The sequence below is a fragment of the Odontomachus brunneus genome, unplaced genomic scaffold, assembly GCF_010583005.1.
Source record: "Odontomachus brunneus isolate Ranch 3 - 2012 unplaced genomic scaffold, Obru_v1 Obru_scaffold_200, whole genome shotgun sequence".
NCBI lineage: Eukaryota > Metazoa > Arthropoda > Insecta > Hymenoptera > Formicidae > Odontomachus > Odontomachus brunneus.
In genome coordinates, this window is record NW_022639650.1 from 71,959 (window position 1) to 92,401 (window position 20,443).

Sequence of the window (20,443 nt, forward strand, 5' to 3'; positions counted from 1 at the left end):
TATATATATATATATATATATATATATATATATATATATATATATATATATATATATTTACTGAAAATTTCGAAAAGTCCAGAGCAACGCTTGAAAAACTCGAAAATATCGGCATGTGCCTATAAATTTTATTTTCGCTATCTGCGATCGTTTTTACGATTTACGCCGTGCTTTTTACTCTGACTTTACGCCGAACCAGTTGCTATTGGATTCGTTAAACAACAGCGCCATTGCGCAACAGCGACGGAGGATTGTCTATACATAATCGAACGATTCGGGACGAATCGATAACTTTCCTGGTAGCGCCAGCTGAACCGAGAACCGGCTGAACCGCCGCCATTCTCGCGAATCGATTCGTTCTCGTTAGCGTTACTCGAGCCGAGCGGACGTCGATTATAATGGGGGAGGGAGGGGGGGAGGGGGCTATCGGTTTAAGAGTATACGTCGTCGAAGCACGTCGAACTTCTTTCATTAAACTTACGCTCGTCGAGGACGAGCGGCGTACGATTACGCGAAGCCCTTTGGAAGAACTCGATCCGGTACTCGACGACTCTCTGTCTCTCTCTTTTTTTTCTCTCTCTCTCTCTTTCTCTACTTCTTTAAGTATCCTATCTGAACAGCGTATCATAAATCGTTCCTGACATTAATCTGCTGCATGTTCTACTTTGAGTTCGCCTAATCGCCGTTCGTTGTTGTTCGAACAAAACATGGCAGCTGAGCCATACAAGTGCTGCCGCGAGTTGCGTTTTCCATGACAATTGAAGGAAGACAGAGAGAGAAGAGGAGAGGGAGAGAGAGAGAAAGAGAGAGAGAGAGAGAGAGAGAGAGAGAGAGAGAGAGAGAGGGAGAGAAGGAGGCAGAGCGCAGGTGGAAGAGGAGGAAGCGTAACTTTTGCTCTCAGGGTTGAAATAAGGGATAAGTGCGAGCGTTTACGGTGAAAGGTTAATATTGAATTTGTATGAAGCCGAAGAGCACGAGAGAGAGAGAGAGAGAGAAAGAGAGAGAGAGAGAGAGAGAGAGAGAGAGACGAGGGCCCTTCGCGTCTTTAGGAGGCCCGCGACAACCACGGGGGAGATGTGAGATGAAAGCCACAGAAAGCTCATTACGAAGTCAACGTAAATGCATCGCGCACGAGATAAGTAGATTGCATTTTCGAGCGCTCATATTGTCCGACAGATATTTCAAGTATACTCTGTTTCTCTTGACACACTAAGGGAAAAAATATTTATTCAATGAGTATAGAGGAAAAATATCTAAAATATAAAAAATATTTATCCGGTAAATAGTAATTTTATTTATACCAATATAAAATATATTTTAAATAAAATATACATTTCCTCAAAACTCATAAAAGCAATTGTTTATTCTATTAAGGTTTTACGTAAAAGTATATTTTCTTATGTGAAATATGTTTTGTATCGATAAAATATAAGTTAAATACGTATATACCGAATTTATTATTTCTTAGGTATTTCTCCTCCCGATGTAGATCGATTTGCATTTTAACGCAAATACTTCGCACCAGATAGTAAGGATGGGAATGCTATAAGAGAAAATGTAGATTTGCATCTTTCGATAAATAGCAGGCGAAAGTCTAGTCATTTCAGCTCCGTATGTCCGTGTCAGCGGAGCTCCGATTTCGCTGAACGGTAATTTGCAACAATGCGCGCGGACGACAGGAGAAAAACGCCCGCGCATATCCCCGCGCTGAATTCCGCAGGAAGTTACGGCGGCCCATCAAATATTTGACTTCCACCTTTCGCGTGTATAATCGCGAACGGCGTTTCCTATCAAGCTTCCACCGTCGGCTCGGCTAATTTAAACTTTAATCGCGAAAGCTGGAACAATAGCGGCCGCATGCGAAACAGATGCGAACAAAAGATACGTATTACGGGTCGGGTCCGGGGAGAAAAAAGCAGAAAACATCGGTCCCTTTCGTACGAACAGCGACTACAATATCAACCGCAACAACTCGAAACACTCGCAAACTATGGGAGGCGGTGGGCGGAGACAGAAGGGGGTCATTATTCCGCGAGATTGGCCCTGGAAATTGACCCGTTAAAATTAATCGCGCCACGCATTGTATGCGTTATCGTATCAGCGACTTGGCGCGAATCGATCATTCGCGCGACTCAGCCGAAAACAATCGCCAAGAAACGCCGCCGTATTTCTCGACGGGCTCCGAGACCCCCGGAAATTGCACAAGTCTTACCCGATACGATTTCTCGCAAAAATACTAAACTGTCGCGGCTGCACGTAATTTCGTCCGGACGAGAGGAAGAACAGGCACAGCTGGAGAAAGTGGTGGAGATTCAAAGCCGGAAATTCGACAATGACTCCCACGACCGTAGCACTCGTTTTTGCGCATATAATAATAATTAATATGTGCCATATAATCTTCTGAAAATTGGATTGGTCGCCGCTAGTGTTCGATTTATTGCTTAGCAACGCGATTCGTACTCATTGTCGCGCACAATGCTAGACTCACCGAGGCGTGTAATAATGATAACTGCAATAATAATGGCAATAATGATAATAACGACAACTACGGTGACGACGACGACGACGATAATGATGATGATGATGATGATGATAATGATAATAATAATAATAATAATAGTAATAATAATAGCGGCAATTGCAATAATAATAAAGGATTCGGTAATTTCGTCGCGTGTGCGCCGTGACGCGGCTGCGTTCAGTACTCACCTCCTACAGTGTTTACAACGTTAATTTCCAATTCGGCCGAGAGCTTTTACGCTCGGTTACCGAATGTCCTCGGGCTGTTTTACATTCTACACGCGTACCGGTCCTTTTAAATATTTCCCATCGATTATTCGTATTTTCCGACGTTACGCTCGCGCGATAAAGCGATATTCGCGTTACTGCGTGCTCCTGCGGCGCGCGATAACGCACGACGCGATTTAATCTGACGATTAAAAAAGGATTATAAAAGGATTCGCTCCATTTTACTCGTGCCGCTCTCGGCCGCTCTTGTACGGACGGAAGTTCACTCAGGTGACCCCGATACTTCATCGAGATTCCGTTTTGTTCCGACCCAGCTATCGAAAGTCGATCGCGGCTAGGAATTTAACCGGGCGAGAACTTTGAAACCGGACGTCGTCGGCAGAAAGCAACGGTCAAGCTCGCCGATTCGTTCGTTCGTTCGTTCGTTCGCTTGCTCGCTTCCTCGCTCGCTTGGTTGCTTACTTACTTACTTAGCTCGAGTTGCCATTTTTCCCCGCTTTTTATCATTTCGCGACGGAATTTCCTTCTCTTTTTCTCCCCCTCCTCCCTCCCTACTTTCTTTCTGGCCGCTTCCTCCGCAAGCGACGACCCGTTAAAGTGGCATTCCGTTGACGGTGCCAGCGAGAAAACGAGGAACAGTGACTTTTTGCAGCGAGCACTTTAGCGCGCCCCATACGATATATGGGAGGTCGGATTTAGTTGTCACACTTTTTACATACTGATTAAAAAATAGATGTATGTGGTATCTTTTAATATTGTGTATATTTTCATATGGGTGCAGCCTCTAGATGAAAGAAAAAATCATCCTTATATATATTTATATACAAAGAAGTTATCGAGTTGTAAGCAGAGACATGCAAATATGACTACCCACCTCATACTTCCAGGATTGTTTATCACATGTCTTTCAGGTAGCAAGTCTTTCATAGGAAGCAAGACAAACTATTTCTGTTTCAAGATTTCGAGTGTTTCACTCGAGAAATTAGCGATATCTTATAATCAAGCACAAAACGCTTATTGAACTGGAAAGATAATCATTCTCACAAATTTTGTAAACTTTGAGCTATAGAAGCTCATGCAGATTCCCTGTTGTGTAACACAATATATCATTGCGTATACTTCCATGCTCCTACGTAAATCATGTCATAGCTATGTGATAGACTGGCCACGCGTGGCAACTAATCTGACATAATTTAAGCCGAACAGTCATTTGGGGTAAAAGAGATTACATTCATAAATTATGTTGCAGTAACTGCTAACGAAATGCAGGACAAATTAACTAATTAATTAACCTATAATATTTTTAATACAACTAAAGAAGCATTGTGAACAGAGAAGTTTCAAAAATAACGGATCAAGAGAAATAGAGATAAGAAAAAATTTATTTTATTCTTCGCGTCCAATCTTGAAAAAAGCGCTCGTAAATAGTACATGCGATGTTTTTGTTATGTATCATTGCGTACACTCGACTAACAGGATACAAGTAACCCATACTACAAAAATATTAAAAAAAATTTTTAACATCAAGAATATCTTATCAAAGGATCTCGCCCGGCTCGAGATCGATGACAAAAGATTTAGAGTTTCTTGGCTTCTCTCTCTCTCTCTCTCTCTCTCTCTCTCTCTCTCTCTCTCTCTCTAATTCATTGAAAAAATGAAAGCGCATTGTGCAGCAACATTCGTTTCTTTCGCGTCAAATTATTCGGGAAGAAACGAGATGTGCAAATACTTCTGCCTTTTTCTCTTTTAACTTACTGTGGCACGCCGAAACGTGCTGTCTGGTTCGACGATTTTTAATGAACCGACCGTAGAGCAGACACGATCCCGCTCGCCAGCACGGAAATCGAACACCGGAAACTACGAACTACGAGCGCAAATGCAACACACGACGTGCGTGCGTCGATTCGCGCGAGAGTTTCCGCACTAATTGAAGAGCCCGCACCCGCGCTCGAACTCACGCGCGCGACCTAAACCGCATCGAATTGAAAGTTAAACAAATGTCGAATCTAATCCGACCGCACGCGCCAAAGCGCGGATCGTACACCACGTATCACGTACAGTGCGTTCCAAAAGCGACAGCAAAGATACTGATACCGACGGGAGCTCGCAGTAATTTATCGAAAGTACTATCGGTTGAGACAGCAATTTGCCTTCCGCAACATTAAAAGGATGAATCAAATAATTCACAGTGCAGGTAATTACGATAGAGTAGCGGGGGCTTAATTAATATTAATATTGAGAAGATAATTGGAATTCAGGATCGGTTTGACGCGAAAGGTTGATTCATTATGTCTGGAAAAATGTTCGGCGCACGTGTTAACACTGTTAAATATTGTTGCGTTGTGTGTGAGAGAAAAGAGATCTATGAAATAAAGAAATATTTATATAAAGAGAGTATTATAGTTTTTTTCATATAGATTCTTTTTGAATATTGCCATGGTTTTGGTAGTCCAAGACTGATAGACTGTCGGTAAAATATATCTTGCTAAAAAAATATTACAATGAGAAATAGAATATGTAATAGAAATAGATTTTTACTTTAACTTTCTAACTGTGTTTGTTTCGGGTATACTTTGACCATGTTCAGGATCTAAATAGATCCAATGGTGAGAACTCACTATTTAATCGACATATATGTATTTTTTTATATCTTCTATTTTAGCATTATATAAAGTAATTTAGTACAATATGTACTAAATGACTTTTTTTAAAATAACTCGAAAAGTGAAGTATCATATTTATATTTGGAATATTACAAAAACTGTGAACTTTGAAACTGCTCTGGGTTAAAAAGATCCAAATCACGGCTAGAAGGTTAATAAAAATATATTTTTCTCCCTCTCTTTCTCAGTTCCTAAAGTAAAGTAGCACATGTGAAATGAAAGAACAGTGAATTACTGCATAACATCAATCTGTTCTCCAGTCATAAAATCCCATTGTAATCTATATGTATGAAATAAAATGTCTGTCTGTTCTCTATAAATTTCTAGATCTCTTGACCGATCTGGACCAAATTTTGCATAGTTACTCTCTAGGAAACCATAGGTTATCATGAAACTTGGACATTCCACCCTTCTTCCTCTGATTTCATCTCCTTGTGATAACCCGGGCAACGCTGGGTAGTTTAAACTAGGCTTTACTACAAATTTCTCTCCGTATATTCGGTGGGTGCGAATAACATATTTACTTATATATTAGTGTAATATAAAAATTATAGAAAATTATTAATATATATAATTAATATATATTAATTAATATATAATATTAATAAATATATATAATTATTAATTAATATATATAATTAATATATAATAATTAATATATATAATTTCTCAAATAAGAAAATATATATTTTCTTATTTGAGAAATTATATATATTAATTAATATATAATATTAATAAATATATATAATTATTAATTAATATATATAATTAATATATAATAATTAATATATATAATTTCTCAAATAAGAAAATATATATTTTCTTGAAATCTTATTTCAGCAATTCTTTATTCTATACTATTATGTAAAAGATTTTAAATAAATATGTTATTAATACTCATTATATTCCGAATAAGAATTCTTTTTATTCTTTAGATATTTTTCTTTCAGTTGTGTATACTAACTATAATTTAGACTTTTGCGCCAACATCCGAACCGCGTTCGGCTCTCACTTGTCTCATCTCTTCTTCGTTTAAGTTGTACACTTCGAGAACCTGTTTATATAGTATGTTAATTGAAACTACCCTCTCAGACGAGAGCCGCGGGATCTTTTCCAAGATTTCTCCTGCAAGATTTTCAGGATTTGTCCGTTAGTCGGGCATATATCTTGGCGATATTTTTCTCGAAGTCGGGTTTGAATGCAAACTTGTTTTTCGGTCTATTTAAATCTCCGGGACATCCGTTACCACGCTTTAAACACTCCTCGTAGTGTTTTCCGCGAATGCGCGCTATCGCCCGGGATAATGAAGGGCAGAAAGAAAAAGAAAAGAAAACGGAGGTGACCGTATTTCTCCGACTTTTCCGGGTGTTCTCCGACAGTTGCCGGTTTTCGCGGTTTTCCGGACTCGCGGCAATTCCGGTTGTCTCCTCGAAAATAAATTCCTCCGGAAGTCTCTTTCCACACGTACGTTCACACACGGAGCACACAGCGCCTTGCTGCACACCGCTCAAAAGTTTTCTTCCACTTCTTCTTCTTCTTTCTCTTCTTCGAGGATTCGGTTACGGCGCCCTGGATGTTATCGATCCTCCGAAAATAATGTCCTTTCAAGCGACCCTTGGGCCTTCGAGGGGGTGTAAGGGGCTGCGTCGCTCGGCGTGACATATCCATGGAGTGCGGGTGTGACTATGGAGGCACTCAAGTGTCCTCGCAAGGATCAGAAAATTCCTCCCAACGTCGCGCCGGCCGACGGCGGCAGGTTGCCGCTGCATCCATCGTGATGCAAAGCGTCGCGAGCAATTGTTCTTATATCATTGTGTCGATCTCTCTCTCCTTCTCCCTCTCTCAAGTTTTCATTATGTTATAATCATTTTCTCATTATTTCTAATAATTTTCCATATCATGTCAACATTATTCTAATCATGTATTCTAATAAAATAACATAATTCTAATTGAATTTTTCATCGACTTTTCAACGCGTGCTTCAATTTTCTTTTTTTGATTATTAATTAAAATTTGTTCTCTTCTCCTTTTATATTTTTCATCTGTAATTTTACATTATTGCTATAATATTCTATTTTCTCGTTCCTTTTCACTATACTTTCATTCACTGTACTCCTACTATTGCACGCCTGAGAAAAGATTTTATCCCAAGACTTAATAAATCTATCTATCTATATATTTCTCTCTTTTTCCTTCCCTCTCCAGATGACACAGCGCCCTCGTGCTTCACGAGGACGTTGAGTGGACTTCGCGCGGCGTCTTTTTGCTCTTCAATTCAAGCGGGATGGACAGAGAGAGGGGGAGGCGATGAGGAAAGGTAGAGGGGCGCATAAAGGTAGATTCGCGGGATGCGTTTTGTAACGCTGCGTGTGCCGGCCGAATTCGTGAGAGAGAACTTTTTAATTCCGCTTCAGCGCGTGCTCTACGTTTTCGACGCGGCCGCCCTCTCGAGCGAGATTTAATCGTTCGATTTATCGTTTCGCAGCGAGGGAATAATTCGGATTTGTCGGGCCATCGGCATTGGCTGCGCAACACGAGAGACGTGAACGTGTACGCGGACGTGCATCGACGCGATCGCGTCGCGAAAATGAAATTCCGGCTCGTACTCTCTCCGCCCCTCTCTCCCTCCTTTTTTTTATTGCATCACATCGTGTCGTTTTGATTGCGCCGATTTCAGCGGGCCGGTTTATCGGCCAGTTTATCGACAGGACAGGAGCGAGAATGAAAAAGTCGTTTCGACGAAACCGACCCTTCTTTGCGCCGCTCGGCATTGTATTGCTTTTGATAAACGTCGTCAAAAAGTTTGGGAATCGTCGCGGAGTCGGTGAAATTGTCTCGCGTCTCTCTCGAGAAAGAACACGAGGGAAGAGGAGAGGGCGTGGCACGTGCGTCCCATCATATCTGCAAAACGGCGTCTATAAAAATATTTTTACATGATTTCCTCCGGACTTTTCACGCCTTCGCGCCTTCACGCCGTCAAGTATGAAAGTGCAACGACGGCATACGGGATATCGCTCCCGACTCGCGCGCGTATTTCATCCTCGGAACGAGATATTAAAGAAGAAGGCCGCTTGACATGTGTCACCCACGGGCCCGCCTGAGGGTTAATCGCCCGCTAGATATTACGGCACGCTGTCAACCCTTGACCTTTTAGAGTAAAAACGTTTCTGAGACGTAAAAAGCACGCAAAAAGAGCGCTCCTTTGAATTAATTTCGCGCAAGTGCCAAAAGAAGCCATGATATAAATATAAAATTCAGTAGAAAAAAAGAGATATGAAATTGAGAAAAAATATATAAAATTAAGATAAATTAACTAAAATGTGATGTCGACGCACGGAAAGACATTTTGTAGGAAAAATTGCTTTAGAATTTTAAAACCGAGATATAAGGTCGACATTCTGCATCTCTTTCGACCATATATTTTAACTGTACAATCATATGAAACAGCGTTTTCAGTGTAAGTAAATGGCATTGATATTGTTAATGACTCACCGAAATATCAAGAAGTTAGGACCGGCCACGTTCTACTACGCACCTGAAGCAAAAAAACATAATTTCGTCGGTTAAATAAGCGGTTCAGCCAGAAAAATACGTATAGAGACGAATGCGCGTAATTGTATTAAATAATGTCAAGGAATTAACATACTCGTCTCTCAACAACTTTTATTCTGAAAAGTCACGGAAAGAATTTTATAGTAAAAATTGTTAGAGAGAATATTGTAACCGAGGAATAAATTGACATTTTGCAATAAATTATATCCTTTCACTTCATATATTCTACTTTACGTTCACTGTGAAATATTTTTTCTCAGTGTAGAATTACTTGGTACTAGTATGAGGGGAAATACGTTATATCTCCCTTGAGTAAATATTTTATATCTTTTAAATATTTTTTTCTCTCACAGTGCAGTAAAATTGAAAAGAACTCGTAAAAAAAAAACCTTATAACATGTTTTCTCCGCATATATGAGATAAATATGTAGATCTGCGAGAGAAAAGAAAGAAGGTAAAATTTCGAAAAAAAAAATCTGGCAGTGAGCCGCAGAGACGAGTCTCGCGAACGGAGATTTTCCTCAATCTCCGTCGGCGAGAACACTGCACTGGGAGGAACGTAATTGAATTGAGTCATATAAAGGCCGGACGATTCGGTTTGTCAGTCACGTACTAAAAATAGCTTTTTTTAACGAACCCGTCGTTTGCATGGCGATCGTACATTTATATCGGACGCCCGCGAGCAATGGTTCGTAACGAATTTTTAAACGGGTTTTTTTTTAAATAACCTACGTGTATTGCATATCCGCGTTTCGCCCCGTAGCTTCCATCGGACATAATTCTTCGACGCGGTCAATGTATCACGGTAATCGTGTTCTTCTTCGCCACGATAAGCGAGAGAGATGCGATCTCTCTCGCTAATAGATCGTGACGAGTAGAAAAAGCGCTCGCAGTGCTCGTCACATCCCCGTGGCAAGGTCCGGCCGCAAATTGCGCGAAGAAACGATGTTCCTTTAATTACTCGCCTCGAAGCTCATTTACCTCAATTCGTCCCCGGTGATTTATACCGCGGCAGCCGCTTACTTCCCTCGATGGCTTCATCGATAAAAATGAACACTTTGCAAGAAACAACGTCGCGTGCTCGTTCCTGCCGTCGATTTTAAGACTCTTCCTCCTCCTCCCCCTCTCGGTGTCCCGTGCTCGGGTTTTGGTTTAGAAAGTGTTCTAACGCGGAGGCGAGCGCGTTAAATAACGGCAGGAAGAAACGCAGACGGAAAGAAAGTTCTTCTCGAATTGGTTGCGGGAGTCAACGGCGCGTGAACTCTCGCGCTAAAAATCGCGATAAGGGGATAACTAAAATGCAGTTTCCTCTGGGAGATGTCCGGCGAACCGGATGGCCGGGGGAGGGAAAGAAATATTCGCGGGGACGCGTCCTTCCTATCGTCCTTTTCGACGATTCAGGATATTAGAAACGCGCGCGGACTGCGATCGACAAGAAGCGGGAATGGCCAACGAGCGTGCTCTCGATATTCGAGCCGAGCTCGAAACCGAGGCAGACCACTGTGAAGGGGTGGAGAGATAGATGTAACCCCCTTCGCGTGTCGAAGCCAAGTCTCGCCGAAAACCGCAATTTTCGCACTCGCAAGAGATACGGCCCGTCGGGTAAACGTTTGCAAAGGTGTCGGCTATTAGTTTACTCGATGGTCAATCCGTTTTCCTAAAATATACATAAGCTGCTTTACAGCTAACGCGAGAGATGTTGATTCTTGCATTAACAAACAACGACGGCCGCACAATTTTACGATACCCGATAAGCCGTCGTGTTTGCGAGAAAGACGAAAGACAATGTTTTCTCCTTCAAGTGAAACAATATTGTACGATTCAAACTCCAGGATAAACAGATTGTGCGTACTTGCGAATTCATTGTCTATTTCAGTTGACTGTTTCACCCGTATTTAAGCCGTTTATTTTGCGTATAGAAAAATACACACTGCGTTCGAGTAAATGTTATTTTTATTTAGGACATTTCATATAATATGAATAAATATCAAGCATTTCGTATATTTCATGTACATTTCATGTATATTTTATGTATATTTCATGTATGTGAAAGTGAGTTTTTCTAAAATTTGTGGTGAGTATATTTTAAGACTATTATCAACAAAATATTCTTCGTTAAAAATAGAGAAGAAAAATAAATTGAATAATCGTTTTTTTAGCAATAAAATAATATTTTTCTATGTGTACGATCTTAAAAATTTTTTAATTAACTAAACGCTATTTGTATTATATTATTTATTGTTTAACTGTAGTTGTGCTAAAGAATGATTCAATCCACATAAAGTGGAGGTTTCGAGAAAAACGAAGATGAAAATTTGATATATAATTAAAAAAGTATAGATGGTATAGTGAGTTTTTTCGCAATTGTTTAAAGAGTCAAGCATGATCAATTTTCTTCTCTTTAAGTATATCCATTGAAACAAGTTTAAGCCTTAAAAAATGAGTAAAAAAGCGCAACTAGTAAAAAATGGCACAATCAGTAGAAAACGAAACCTGTTTTTTAATTAACTTTAGGCGTTTGTAGTTTTTTACTTAACTTCTAGATCACAAAGCATAGGTCTTTTTTGTTTCATATAGAATGACGTATGAACTATCCATCGGTAATAAAAACTAAAAAATCGTAATTTTATGACTTGAATCATTTTTGCATGAATATGGTCACTTTTCATTACTTTTCGTCTCTGTCCATCTGCAACAATATTCATCATGTATACTAAAGGATACTCCCGTAAACAAAGATTACTATCATTATAAAGTCAATCTTTCTCTCAAAATTCTCACGGAAACGAAGAATGATGAAAAGATTTTACATTTCTGCCACTTCGCATCTGTTATTCTCGCGATTGTACTGTCGGTTAAATAGAGCGACATCCTGTCCATGAGGTCGAAGTAATCCGACGAAGATATACTTGTTTTCGACAATGTGATCTCTGTTTCGCTCAGAACGCTCGCGGGAAACGATGATTTTGCATTTTACGATCGTAAATCTCTTTTACCGCGGGCGTCACGCTATTCTTCCTGAACGCGCGCGCCTTTTACGTCCTTTTGCTTTCGCTTTTGTCGAGGATCGCGAGCTCGCGATGTAACCCACATCGACGAAAAGCGGGCGATAAAGCACGTAGTCGTGCGTATTACGTATTTTACATCTCTATAAAGTCGCGGCGGAAGAGAGAGAGAGAAAGAGAGAGAGAGAGGGAAGGAGAGAAGGACAGAAAGACACGGAAGAGATTGACGGAAAACGCGTTGCATAAAGCGCGCGCGCCCGATAAGTTTTACCGTGTTTAATGTATTCCGACTATGTTGGCAGTCGTTTTCGAATCGACGGTCCTTAACCGACCAGTTTCCACTTTTACCAGTCTTTACGATCGAAACGAGGAAACTGAATTTAATTTATGCCGTCGTTGCGAGGGATGATGGCGCGCGCGTTTCGCGGCAAACGCGAAAATCGTTAGACCGAAGGAAATTTATTTTTCATCCGGATCAAATAGATTCCCCGGGCTAACGCGTACAGGTGGCTGGAAAGTTACTCGCCCTCGCTCCAACTGAAGCTCGGGAGATCTTACACGTGCGACTTGATATTTGGTATATTAATAAAAACGAATCAGCGACTCGCCTTACGAAATTCATCCACTTACGATCGCCTTGCATTTCGAAAGAGTCGCCAGTAGCATACATTAAACGGTGGATCGCTCGTCCGCGCGAGTGCAGTCGATATTTTCCTCCCGACCTTTTGACCCGGTGAACAGTCAAAAATATAGATTCGACCTCAAATCAGTTGGGAAAGGAGAGGTGGTCGAGAGGACGAGAGAGAGAGAGAGAGAGAGAGAGAGAGAGAGAGAAAGAGAGAGAGAGAGAGCAAGAGGATGAACGCGAGCGTTTCCAAGCTTCGACGGAGCACTCAATTTTTCAATACCACAAGCGAGGAAGAAATATCCGTTCTCTCTCATTCGTATATATTTGTATTCGCATTTCGTGCCTCTTTCTGTTGTCGTTCGCTTTATGCGTCGGATAGTATCTCGCGGGGAAATAGTTCGGAAGAGGGCGAAGTAATTAGAGACCGTTCGCGTTCGGAGCCGGCTGCTCTCCGAAACCCTCTTTTATAAAATCGGCTTTGGAAAACGCGCGTACAAAGAGCCGATAGAAATGAAAAAAAAAAAAAGAAGAAGCAAAAAGGAAGAGCGAAAAAGAAGAGCAAAAACGAAGAGTACGCGCGTAATATTCTCGCTTTTCTCCCTTTTTTCCCTCGGCGCTCTTTTACGCCGGAGAGTCCTTCCCTTCTTCCTCTCGAAATTATTATGTCCGGCCGGCGATATTTATCAGCCCTCTCTGCAATTGCAGATTCTCTAATGGACGATCGTGAATTTTGCATACAAATCACGCGACTGATGTGAAAGACTCGATGATCAAACGTCATGAGAGACCAACGCCATTAGCTCCCCCGTCACAATTTCACCGGGGAAAAAAATCGGCGCTGTGTAATTCGACCAATTCCATAGTTGAAAGGATACTCTGATGCTTTGCCGGGCAATCGCATTACAGTCGGTATTACGGCTTTTGTTTCGGGATTTAACTAAAAGCCAGACTAATTTTCGAGTCGCGTATAATCCTATTAATAGAGCAGCCGATTAAATTTCCGCTATGGAAAATCAATGGCGGGTTGGCGAAAAAATTTACCGCCATTAGGCGCCGATATGACACCCTGCAGGATCGGTCCTCTCTCTTGCGATTAGAGCGCAGCTCGAGAGAAAAACAACGGAATGAGAGAGAAAGAGCAAGAGGGGGAACTAGCTGAGAAGATACGAAAATACGTTGCGAAATCCCTTAATCGCTTTTTTTCACACGCTTCCGCGCGTAATCGAGCGGAAATTAAACGCGAAGACGCCCACCGTTACATTCGCTCGCTTTTAACGGGAAGCGCTTTCGACCAACGGCTTAGTCAATTATGTTTTCAGTTTTACCACAGAGAAAGAGGGAGGGGGAGAGAGAAAGAGGAAGAGAAAGAGATAACAGCCAACGGTATATCGGACGCAACGGAAATCGGCTTAAGCATTAGCTGTATTTTAATTGTGCCCGGCTATCGAGCGCGCGCTTTGTCTCGCGCGTTTTACTACTATTTTGTATTTTATTTCTCGCAAAAATATGTGTATATGTGTGTGTGTATGCGAGAACGAAATGTTCGACGACGTAAGCAGGACCGTACAATGATGACAATAATGACGAAGGTATAAGTCGTTAGATTTTTGGGAGAGAAATTAAACACTGTTTCAACAGTAAGTTCGCGGGTGTGCAAATTGTGCATGATTGTATATGTTATATCCGGAGCGACTATAAAAAAACACAGTTGGCCTCCTATCAATAAAGAGAATAAAATTCCGATCATAACAGAGTCCAGCAAAAAACATTGACTCCTGCGGTTTCCGATACCGCCGAATCGATTCTATTATCGAAAAAACACCGCGGTGTCAAATTCATTTCGGTGTGGCAATTTGCGCCGATTGGTTCTAACGTCATCGTGCATCAGATCAAAAATAGGAGAAGGAAGAGAAATCGAGTGGAATAATCAAATGGACCGGAAGAGAGTGCAGAATTAAGAAGAGAGATAGCAGGTGTCGATATTGGAAGGAGTCGCTTGTTTCCTGAACGTAAAACTTTCTATGTTTTCTCGAAGATTATCAGACACTTTCGATGAAAACAGAAAACGTTTTCTCACCGACTTGAGCGGTCAATATACTGAAAGAAAAATATCTGAAAAATAAAAAATACTTATTCGGTGTGTGGCCACTAATAATATATTTAGTTAAGTCTTCTAATATTCTTTTATTGAAACGAAAACAATTAGTTTCATAAAAATCTAAAGTTTTAAGAGAAAACATTTATTTTATTATTTAAGAAATATATTTTTTTAACATAAAAAAGAAAAAATATATATATATATATATTAGTACAAATAAACATGTTATCTATTAATTCCTACCGAATAAATATTATTTGTCTCTTAGATATTTGTTGCAATTATTTCAACGCGATTATTTCATTGTCGTTTGCATCGTTATTATTTCAACGCAATTATTTCGTTTGCATCATTATCTGCGCGCGCCGGTCTCTAAATATTCACTTTGACACTTCTCACACGATGTCACGTCACCCTCAATTGACGCTCCTGAGCCGCGGACAGCGAAAAAAAATGTACATCGCGCTTTGATTTTACGAAATAGCCGCGAGTCCGACTTTTGCCGTACGATGCAGCGCGATGGACGGATATCGATTTCGCATTTATCGAAGGATCTGGCCTGTGCTTTATGGCACGTCGCGGAATCCTCGCGAGGGATATCCGGCGCGCGTGTATCGACACAGTTGCCGTAAATAGGGATTTCCCGTCGCTTGATCTCGCGCCGGAAAGTAACGCTCTCCTTGCGCAGTCTTTGTTCCACTGCCGCGAAATGTCTCCTCTTACCTTTGCGACAATCTCTCTTTCTCTCATGGGCCATGTCGAGTTGTTTATCGGCCTTTTCTCGTGAAATGTAACGAGACTTCGTTACGAATTTATCGACTAGCACGACGTCGGAAAAGCTCGTATATTCGTCACTTAATAATTCAACTGCGACCGACAGTTGGCGATCATCACGATCGAGAAATGGATTTCGAACCTATTCGCGTAACTGTCGCTTTTGTATTTGAGATCTTTATTCCCTTATTATTTCAACGATATCTTCGAGAGTATTGGATTAATAATACCCGAGGCCTGCGCTGACGTCAACTCGGCCGAGCGATCATACTCGATTTCTATCAAGACGGAGATCACTTGAAATCAATTACAGTCCGTATGGAAATTTCCCAAACATTCCCAAATATATAGATTCCGTTCAGATTACGCAAACCTGTTCCAGATTGTGTGCATTGCGATATTAATTAAGAATCCCATTCTTATAGCAACTATAGAACAATTTCTGGGACTTAATTGAAATCTACCCCGATTTCTCAAATAATTCAAATTGCAATTCTAAGTGGGAAATCGAAAAACGGAAGGAAAATATAAACTGTTGTATGACTATACTTATAACTTTTGATTGTAAATAATACATTTAAATATTTAATGTGATATTAAAGTTTTATATTTGAAGTAAAAATATAAGATATATCGTTTCACTCAAGACATATGAAATTCATTTCAAAAAGAGTTGAAGCAAAATTCTTGAAATAGAATGTTTACGTTTTTTAAGTATTTACAGTTGTAGATAAATACTCAAAACATATTTCAGATATTTTGTTTAACATAAATGTAATATAAAAATAAAAAAAATAAGTTTTAGAAACGCACTCGAGAAAATAAGATCTGTTTAAGTTTGTCACTTGGAATAGCATTTTTAAAACATTACACACTTTTAATTCGAATCTTCATAAATTTCCAAAACAGAATTCCCTATCATTCTTTTAGAAAATCGGAATGGATTCCAATTAAAACCCAGAAAATTTTCTGTGCAAAAGGCTACGATGATTTAGGAGCGGAAGTACGTATAGTCTCTTATCCGGATAGAGATTAATCGGGGCGGATTCTAAATATGCAGTGACTCTAGCCAGGAATGCTTCAGAATAGGCGTACCTTCGTAGGGTCCGGTTACGATCAAAATAGGCAAATTTTGCATAAAATTTCGCGAATAGATCATGAATTAATGCTAACGTGGGTGCCCCAAACAAGGCTACTAATAAAACTTGATCAGAGGCAAGTTAACTAATTCCTAAAATGATTTCAGTGAGGGTACGATTATTTATTAATGATTGATAATTATAAAGTCAGTATTTTGATTGAGTAAAAAATGAATAAATTAGCCAAAGAAAAGGAGAAAAGAATGTTTCATATCGGTAATAATAATAGTATTATATATAAAAGTATTTTTAATTTATTATTCCTTGAATAAATGTATTAAAATAGGATCATTTTGTTCATTTCAAAATTCGTTATTTTAGTCGAGGTCAGTGGACTTCGAAATGGACCTGTCTCTTTATAGTGCCTTGATAAAAATAAAGCTAGTAAAGCTTGATAAAAGTAAAGTAGAGAAAAGCTGTCTGGACTCTTTTGAATCCTCGTTTTAAATTTCTACCCGGATATCTTCGATCGTCATACACTTATTAGAAAAATTATTGCTGTCTAGACATCAGTATTTATGGAGAAACCGGCCCCGGAGAATCAGTCCGTCCGAAGATTAAATCGAGCGAAGTAATTATTAACGGCCACCGGAAAAATCTGCTATGAAAGATTGACGCGGCACGCCCATACATGTCGTGTCATCGTGGTCGTCGCGCGTCGTTTATCGATTTATCGGCCCGAATGCGATCAAACGACGAAAGGCGAAACAGGGGTACGTGGGGACGGATGGCGTTTTAAGGAGGCCAACGGTACCGTCGATGAATAATTCAGTCGTTGATTTGCACGAGTCAGTGGAAACGTCGGATCCGGTTTCGACATCGGTGGTTCTTTCGGCAGCGCCGCCGGCGTCGATCGTGCGCTCAAAATGAGCTTCCATTCGCCGCTCGTAATTCGGTCCCCTTCCGGCGCGATGAATAAATAATACTCGGGGTGTGCCACGGGACCAACGGCTTCTCAAGCGCCGATTCTCCCCGCTGAACAATCCAGGATCGATCTTTCATCGGCGAGAACGTCGACGCGTGATTCATTATTCAGCGCGAGCCACGTGTTCTCTATGTTACTTTATCGCGTGTTTGGCGAAACGACCGGCGATTAATCATGTAAAACGTTGAGGAACAAATTATATATCTCAATTTGAAACTTCAGAGTGTTCATCGACAGTTCCTCACAGATATTTATTCTCGTTTTAGAAAGCGTACGTTAATTTTAAATAGAGCACGGAAAAAGCTTTTCGCTTCGCGAAAGTTGAGCTTTCGAGCGGTTAACGAGTAGCGAGAGAGAGCTACTCTCTTAAAAAATTTCGCCCTGCTTTTCTCAACCAAACTGAACTCTGCGATAAAGTGGAGCAAAGAAAAGAAAAATCGCAGAACTCGCGGCGTCCCGGCAAATTTTCGGCGGAAAGAAATCACTTAGTAACATCAGCTAAATCTCAGTAGCTGCTTCCAACTTAGCTAAAAGCATAATCGTTTTACTGTCATTCTTAAGAGTTGGCTGTCACAGATAAAATGCATTCGTTGTGAGACTAACTTTTTTTAGCTGAAATTAAAAGCACACATTTGTTCAAAGCGGCTATTTCTAAGTATCTTACGTGCGTGAATACATTAAGCATTCGACTCTGTAAGAAAATAACCTCACAGAACTGGTCCCACCGCATCGCGCGCATTGATCGACCAATTTCCTCTCATTAATATCTCAATAATTATCGTGGAAGAATCTAATGACACAGGATTTTTCTATTCAAGTTCTACACAAATCTGCCAGTAAAACCTGTCCAAACCAAGACACTTTGTATACAACTTTTCTTGACTGAAATGCTGAACTTGCTAGGATTCAGAATGTATTTTAAACAAATTTGATGCTTATGATGAAAAAAAACTTTATGATGGATTTCCGGATATATAAACTTAGGAAATACTTTTGAAACAAGTAACACTTACTTCGGTAGCAGCGGCATTATCCGTCCCTATTTCAACATCTTAGCTACTGTAGCTACATTTCAGCTTCTGATCCTTTCTCTGCGTGCAAACTGACGAGAAGAATCCGCGGGATGGGCGCGGCTTGGTTGACGGGGCAACCCGTTACTTCGCACGTGACAACGTGCGTTATCGCGAAAATTAAAATACTAATTTCCGGCTGATCAAAGCGCGAGTCACACGGGACGACGTCGCGCCGATGCGCGTTGTATATTTCAACGAATTCGCGAACAGAGCCGCCTTGAAATAGCGAGCTCCGCGCGGAACGCTCCTGTGAAGTTTTAACGCGTCGCGAGTTAATTAGAGCCCGGCGAACGGAGCGCGACGCCCGTCGTCAGCGCTTGTAACGAGGTGGTTTCACGCCCGGTGGGAGATTATTATAAAAATGTCTGTTCGCGCGCGTCCCTCGTTCTTTTATCGCGCTGTTCTAAGCGCACGGCCGCGCAGAGTCGCGTTTTCCGTCGGCGAGAATGCCCAAGCGAGCGACTCATTTGTCGCGATTCCGCCACAATTTCGCGAACGTTGCGCTACGCGCGTATTCCCGCCTCAATGTCTGCGGAAATGTTCGAGCAGACAGAGCCGAGGGTATTTTATACCTCGTGAAATCCGAGCCGGCGAAAAACCTCTGGCTTCGCTTCGCGTGTCACGAGTGCAAACGTCTTGTCAATGAAGCGTCGCGTTAAAATTCCGATTAAGCGGTGCAGAGTCGAAACGAGACGAAAGTCTCGTTACCTAAACGCATCCGCCATGATTACGGCTCACTCAAGCTGCAATCATTTGCAACACAAAGGGAAATTCTCCTCCTCCGCCCCCCTCGCCTCGGGGGAGATCTGCACGAGAGCACAGAAGCGCGTCTTGCCCATTTTCTCGGATACTCGATACGAGAACGACGTAGTTGCGCGCGCCAGCATTCGACACGTAGTGCGCTACTTAATTCGATAGAGATCTAGGAACGTGCGCGCGGAGGAACAGCGCGGCGCGAGTAACGTAAACGTAAACGTCGCTCTCGTTAATGAGCTCAACAGGTGCGAGAGCGGGAAACGAGCGAGCGGATACCGGTCGGAGATTGAAGCCTTTTACTTGACGGACGCGGCCCCGACAACGGCACGCGCGCTTTCCACCCGTGGGCGAAGTCGCTCCGATTATGATCCGATTACGTCGCGGCCTCTTGCGCGTTCCGCTCGGCGAAGTCAAGTCGATTTACATCGTAACGATAAAAGACGCGGGCGCTGGAAGGACAGGTAAGAGCCGGAGGATCAAGCGAGAGGAGGCGAGCAGGCAGCTGAGTAAAAGGAGCAGAGGAAGGTCCATCGAGGAAGTAAGGGGATATAAGGGAAGGTGCTTTTGTACTTCCTCTCTCTCTCTTGCTTTCGAGGAACTCGACTGCATTCCGTGGCGAAGCTGGAAGACGGGGATTTCGTCGGGCAACGAGCGCTCCGATAAAAACGCGTCTGCGAGCTTCTCTCCTCTTCGCTAGCCTCGACAGCTTCGTTCGTGCTACGAATAACGCGAGGACGGAGAGCGCGAAGGCGAATACAACGAAACTTCTTTTATTCCTTTTATAATTTACCTCTCGAGCAGAGAGCAGAACAGCGCGTTGGCCCGTGAAACATACGGAATCCTCTCATCGGATATCGAACGCTCACGCAGAGGATATGTAATTACGCGCGGGTAAAGTCGCGAACGCGTCCCGCAGTGGTAACGTGCCGCGATAGATAACTCGGTCGGATATTCTCTTGGCTAGATGGTGCGTTTGCAAAATCAACGTTGAAAAAATTAATTAATTCTTTCAATTTTATTCGACGCTGTGCAAACTGACCACAAAAAGTGTGCAAGCGGATTTGTGCAAACTTTGTGATGCG

The 20,443-nt window shown here is 41.5% G+C and overlaps 1 protein-coding gene across 5 annotated transcripts in view; it reads right to left on the reverse strand.

Moving 5' to 3' along the window:
- LOC116852062 (protein-tyrosine sulfotransferase) overlaps window positions 1-20,443 on the reverse strand; it is a 109,715-nt gene that overhangs the window by 10,451 nt on the left and 78,821 nt on the right. For 2 of the 5 annotated variants that reach the window (XM_032832041.1, XM_032832040.1), the window contains one exon: window positions 8,904-8,946. The exons of 2 other annotated variants lie outside the window; for them this stretch is intronic. The gene's annotated coding sequence lies outside the window, so the exon portion shown is untranslated. Of the gene's footprint in view, window positions 1-8,903; window positions 8,947-18,545; window positions 19,025-20,443 lie in introns of those variants that run through there. One more of the 5 variants, XM_032832045.1, reaches the window with a different exon arrangement.